Source organism: Mustela lutreola, chromosome 10, assembly GCF_030435805.1.
Source record: "Mustela lutreola isolate mMusLut2 chromosome 10, mMusLut2.pri, whole genome shotgun sequence".
Taxonomy (NCBI): Eukaryota; Metazoa; Chordata; class Mammalia; order Carnivora; family Mustelidae; genus Mustela; species Mustela lutreola.
Window position 1 is genome coordinate 78,989,853 of NC_081299.1, and position 6,713 is coordinate 78,996,565.

The following is a 6,713-nucleotide window of genomic DNA, read 5'->3' on the forward strand; positions in this document are numbered from 1 at the left end:
AGCTCACAATCCTGAAACCAGGAACCATGCACTCCACTGACTGAGCCATCCAGGCCCAGTTCAACTTTCCAAACTCTCTTGGTATGTGTGTGACATCATCAGTTTCAACATCCAAACCACATTTGAGGTAGAGAAACCCATCCTACTTGTGCAGAGTGAATACAGCAATATAGTAATTAAAGTGGGATACATGAAAGCAAGATTACGGAGAAGTGATGAAGTCTAGAGTAGAATGCAACAATGGCAGCAAGTGCCTAAGGAATACAGTGTCTTTGGAAGAGAGTCAAGGAGAGAGTAAGGATTATCTATGTATATATTGAAAACAAGACTTAGAATTAGGAAAGGTGCTAGAGAGGATGCAAGCAGCCAAAAGATGAAGTCCTTGAAAAATAAGGCAGAGTGGTACATGAGTGAGTAGGTGACTACCACAATGAGTAAGGTGATGACATCAGAGGGCATGAGTTATAAAACAGCAAAACAAATACTGGGCAAAGGGAGAAATTAGAAAGGGGAGAGGAAGACACAGCCTGAAAGAAGCAATGAACAGCAAGGAGGATTTCTATCCCACCTCCACGTCCAGTGGTATGAGGTCTCTGGAAAGCCTGCAGGGACAATTCCATCTACAGGGGGTGAGCCAGGCTTGCTTTAGAGCAATGTCAAGGAAATACTCAGAGAAGAGATTGAGAATACAGAGAATTTTGCTGGTGATGAACCATGAATTCCAGAGGACACAGTGAAATAATCTCAGAAATTGGGGAGCAGTCAGAAAAGGATTCAAAATAGGTGACGTGAGGAGCCTTGAGGTGGGCCAGTAGGTAAAAGATAAAGGGTGACCTGGAAGTCTGGAATTTTTCCTGGTAAGGGATATAACAAAGAGGAATAACAAGGACAAAAGTTCAACCAAATGAGAAGAAATGCTTACTCAGCTCTTATTTGGAATCAACAAAGCTTAAATGTAATTAGTATTTTCTTATTGGAAGGGGAAAATTAGTTTAGATAATTTTCATTTCAAACTCGGATTGTCTTTTTTGTCATCACATGTTCTAGAAGCCTGTGAGGGAAACGTGGGGCCAGGGCAGTCTCCCAGGGTCCACACCAGGAGCTTCACTATAGGTGGGTTTGATGAGTCCTCATACCACTGGACTTGTACTTTTTGTTTTTAAGATTCTATTTATTTGACAGAGATCGCAAGTAGGCAGAGAGGCAGGCAGAGAAGGAGAGAGGAGGAAGCAGGCTCCCTGCTGAGCAGAGAGCCCAATGTGGGGCTTGATCCCAGGACCCTGAGATCATGACCTGAGTTGAAGGCAGAGGCTTTAACCCATTGAGCCACTCAGGCACCCCAATGTACTTTGGTTTTAAATCCTTCTTATGTATTCCAAGATGAACCCAGGCAGGTTGGCCAATCACAAATTTGAGTAGGAAACTTTCTACCTCTTGATTTGGCCCTCCTTTGCACTCTCATTACATTAGCTCTGCAAATTCTTGATCTTGTATGCTGGTCCTGCATTACAAACACCTAAATTCATGTGCTTACCTGGCACTCATTCGTATGAAACTTAAAAGTTTTCTGTTTTCCTAAGTAAAAACTAGCTAACCCCAAACTAATCCATATGAGACCGTCCAGAGGTACTAATTTGTCATCATGTAGCATAACTTTGGCCTTCCATGGACAAAGTAGCAACTCCAATAGTTCAAGTAGAAGTGACCTCTGAACAACATCGGTTTGAACTTTGCAGATCCCTTATATGCAGATTTTTACAGTACAGTATTGTAAAAGCATTTTATCTTCCTTATGATTTTCTAAATAACAGTTTCTTTTCTCTAGCTTGTTATAAGAATATAGTATATAGGGGCACCTGGGTGACTCAGTGTTAATTGACTATTCATGTAACCGATAAGGTTTTCAGTCAACAGTAGGCTATTAAGTTTTTGGAGAGTCAAAAGTTATGCACAGATTTTCAACTGTATGGTGGGGGTGTTGGCACCCCCAGCCCCCATGTAATTCAGGGGTCTGTATAGGAAAATCAAATCAGTTATCTTTGAACTTTTTTTGTTTATATGCTCTCAAAAGAACTTTGAAAAATACATCTATCCCCTTCTCATTTTTATATCAGTGTCCAAAATTATTATCATAAAATAAAACAATAGTAAAGGAAGCAATTTCAATACTACATTGTAAATATTGGCATTTAAAAATAAGAATCACGTCTTTTTTTTTTTTTTTTTTAAGATTTTATTTATTTATCAGAGGGGGGGGGAGAGAGAGCACAGGCAGACAGAATGGCAGACAGAGGCAGAGGGAGAAGCAGGCTCCCCGCTGAGCAAGGAGCCCGATGTGGGACTCGATCCCAGGACGCTGGGATCATGACCTGAGCCGAAGGCAGTTGCTTAACTAACTGAGCCACCCAGGCGTCCCAAGAATCACGTCTTAAGTATGTTAGTGGACTATAAATACTACAGCAGTTTGATATCATTTAAAGATTAAGTTAAAGAATTTTTCTTTGGCTATCCTAATTGAAACATTATTCCTTTTTCTTCTTCTTTAACTTTTATAATTCCATTTCCCTTATAGAATTTTGTCCTGTTGTATATTTTTACACATTCTAATTCATTTTTCAACCTGTCATACTTCCCTACAATGAAAATAATTTGGCATGTTAATGCCATTTATGTTCATTTTAAAAATTTGAATTTTGAATATATAATACTCTCATCTGTTTCAAAAAGAAAAACTAAATAAAAAGTATAAATTGAGAAGTTGTCTTCCTACACTCATGGCTTTCTATCTTATCCCTACCCTACAGAGATAATCACTCATTAATTTTTAATGTATTCTTCCAGTGCCAGTGTTCCTTTATATAAATAAAAACAAAACTGAATATGTATTTTAAGTTGAAAATATATTTCATCTTCCCTTATCTTACATGAAAGATGGATTGCTTTATTACATTTTTTAAAACTATAGTAATGTACTGATTAGATTAATAAAAATATAGACCAATATATTAGACAAAATATAGACCAAATATAGACCAATATAGACCAAAAATATTAGACCAATAATACCAAATCACACCCCTGAGAAGAACTCTTCCTTTTCCTTTTCCCTTGAGTGTGGGGTTGGGTCACAAATTCAACTCTTATTCTTCAAGGACATTTCAAAACCTACTGCGCTTTTAGTCTTTTGGATTCAATACCAATAAGAGCCAAGATTGCAAATGGTAGTCGGGGGGACCTATGTTTTGTTTGTGGTTCAACATTTACAGATAGGAACATTTTACATAAGGATGCAGATTTCTGGCTCTTGTGAAAATTGGATGATCAGCTAACTCAGCATTTCATTCACCCAACAACAATGAGTTGCGCTAAGTACAGACAAACTTTTCCAGGCCCGTGCTCTAGTTTGCCATAGTCCCCCCTCACTCCCTAATGTTTCTGCCTCAGCCCCCAGCACTTTTTTCTCTTTCCAGGCTGTTACCTATAGGCATCTGAATTTGTAACCTCTGAGTTAACCTCCTTGTGAGTGATTTGGGAAAGGAGACACAATCAGAAGTTTCTTTGAAGCTTTAAAATAGGGGGCAAGAAAGGGACTAGTGGAGAGAATAGAAGGTAGGAGATTAGGCTTTGAATTAGTGATTCAATTAAAAAAGAACCCCTGTTTGTTTGTTAGTTTTAATTTTTTATTTTTTATAAACATATATTTTTATCCCCAGGGGTACAGGTCTGTGAATCTCCAGGTTTACACACTTCACAGCACTCACCATAGCACATACCCTCCCCAATGTCCATAACCCCACCTCCCTCTCCCGACCCCCCTCCCCCCAGCAACCCTCAGTTTGTTTTGTGAGATTAAGAGTTACTTAGGGTTTGTCTCCTCCCAATCCCATCTTGTTTCATTTATTCTTCTCCTATCCACTTAACCCCCCATGTTGCATCACCACTTCCTCATATCAGGGAGATCATATGATAGTTGTCTTTCTCCGATTGACTTATTTTGCTAAGCATGATACTCTCTAGTTCCATCCACATTGTCGCAAATGGCAAGATTTCATTTCTTTTGATGGCTGCATAGTATTCCATTGTATATATACACCACCTCTTCTTTATCCATTCATCTGTTGATGGACATCTAGGTTCAAAAAGAACCCCTGTTTTATGTGAAATTCCCCAGAGAACAGAATAGACAAAGTATTTATTTCACTGTTTCCTGGAGTACTAATTCAGTACCACCATCCACTAGAACAGGAAGGCAAGGTGGTTACTGAACTTACACCCCAGGAAAAACGAGGTCTGTTGTGACTTAGTCATGAGAATATAAGATTAAAATGACAGGGCATTAAAATAAAAAATTTAATAGAAAGAAAGGAGAGAAGGAAGGATGGAAGGAAGGAAGGAAGGAGGGAAAAAAACTAAAATGAGAGATAAGGCATTCATTTATTTTCTATGAAAAGGCAAAGTGAATATTGATTTTTTAAAAATACAATAATTCTGGGACGCCTGGGTGGCTCAGTTGGTTAAGCAGTTGCCTTCGGCTCAGGTCATGATCCCAGCGTCCTGGGATCAAGTCCCACATCGGGCTCCTTGCTCCGCGGGGAGCCTGCTTCTCCCTCTGACTCTGCCTTCCACTCTGCCTGTGCTCGCTCTCGCTCGCTCTCTCTCTCTGACAAATAAATAAATAAAATCTTTAAAAAAAAAATACAATAATTCTGGGGCGCCTGGGTGACTCAATGGGTTAAGCCTCTGCCTTCAGCTCAGGTCATGATCTCAGGGTCCTGGGATCGAATCCTGCATCGGGCTCTCTGCTCTGCAGGGAGCCTGCTTCCTCCTCTCTCTCTGCCTGTCTCTCTGCCTACTCTCTGATCTCTCTCTATCAAATAAATAAATAAAATCCTTTAAAAATAAAGAAAGAAATAATACAATAATTCTCTAATTGTCTGCTGATATCACCACCAAATATTATGAATCTCTTGTGTCCAAAAAATTATAAAATGATGTTAGGAGTATAGAACACAAGAAATTTAATAGGAAGTAGAGCAGGTATTTTGTGTGTCTGGTTTCTTAATATTTAATTTAATTTAATTTAATTTAATTTAAAGGAATGATTACAATTACAATGACAGCAAATTCTAATTCATTATTATGTCCTTAATACCTACCTCAGCACCTGGCATATAGAAGGTAATCCATAAACATTTGCTGAAAGGATGAATGAATAAATGAGGCTGCCGGGAGGACAAAAAGTGCAAAAACAGAATAGGTTTTAAAGATGTTTTTAACTTAAAAACATCATTCAGAATCTGAAACAGAATGATGAATGACAGTCTATATTCTATTTCTTCTTATTGGTACATTCCCTGAAGAAATATTGTGGGCTTTTTGGAATAGTTCCTTAAGAAAAGGAACAGCCTATAATAATTTGGTGCTAGGATTTGTCTGACTCGAGGCATAATACTATAATTCTGGAAATTGAAATTCCCCCAATGAAAACATGGCACCGAAAGACTTCTATTGAGAATTCATGATGACTTTAGCAAGCATGTCAAAAATTATCATATAAAACTTGTCACTTGCCTGCAATGATGGCATTTTTTAGAACACCTTTGGATTAATCATGAAAACAACTATTCTTTGAACAGCTGCTGGAAGGAAAAAAAATTGTCCCATGGAAGTTATTGAAGGGTTTATTTTGTTATTGTGCATGTGGTCTTCAGCAGGATATCAACTTGTCCTGAGACAGAATATTTTCAGCCTCTGGCTATAGTCTCAGGGTCTCCTATAAAATAAATGTCAATGTCATTATATTCAAATAGCATTCCACAATCTGGTTTCCCTATTTTGTGTATAAGGATATGCCATGCTCTCTACAGAAGGGGAAAATTGTGTAGAGACTGCAGCAAGAGGTGACCTGGTAGCACACTGCCAGAACCCTATTTATTAAGGAGATTTGTAGTGTTGTCCTTCCTTCTGAAGACCAGCCCTAAATATTTCCCAGTTCTCTCAAGTGAGGAATAACCATCCAAATCCAGGAAACATCCAATTCTCTCAGATGACGGCAGAGATCTTAGGAGATCCAGATGTTTCCTCACTGATTACCCCCAGTAAAATCTAGTCAGAACCAACCAATTCGAAGATATAATAAAGTGTTCAGACTTCTTGGAGCATATTCCTTATCTTTTTCCAAGTTTTGTGTGTGTGTGTGTGTGTGTGTGTGTGTGTGTGTGTTTTCTCATTTTTTTCAGTGTTTGTTGTTTCCATGTAGTGATTAGGAGCTATCTGAAGGAGGCAGATTCTGTTTGGTTCTGCTGCTTTCTCACTGTGTGACCTCTTTGGGCAAGTTACTTAAAATCTTGATGCCTCAATTTCCTCTGTAGTAGTAGGTCAATAAACCTGTGTGACAATTTAATTAGACTGTATGTTATAAAGTTCTTAACATAATAACACAAGCAGGCTAAGTACTACATATACACAAATGCTTAAAGTGCTGTGCTGGGAAACCATATGAAATCGCTTTTCTTTTAAATAGAAAAAACCATAATAGGAGTTTTTCGCTTCAAAAGCGTAACTGGATAAATAGATAAATTTATAAACTCCTGTGAAATTTGTTATTGAACAAATTCATGGAGCACCAACATCTTCAACAAATCTTCCCCAAAAGCTTTAGGTAAAAATCCATTTTTGAGTTTTAGGGGGAATGAACTTTTCCACACAAATTA

The 6,713-nt window shown here is 38.1% G+C and overlaps 1 non-coding gene across 1 annotated transcript; it reads left to right on the top strand.

Moving 5' to 3' along the window:
* The first annotated feature begins 5,571 nt into the window (after window positions 1-5,571).
* Window positions 5,572-5,637, top strand: LOC131810687 (small nucleolar RNA SNORD58). The gene has a single exon (XR_009345666.1). It is a non-coding gene; the product is annotated as a small nucleolar RNA SNORD58 (small nucleolar RNA).
* Window positions 5,638-6,713: the final 1,076 nt, after the last annotated feature.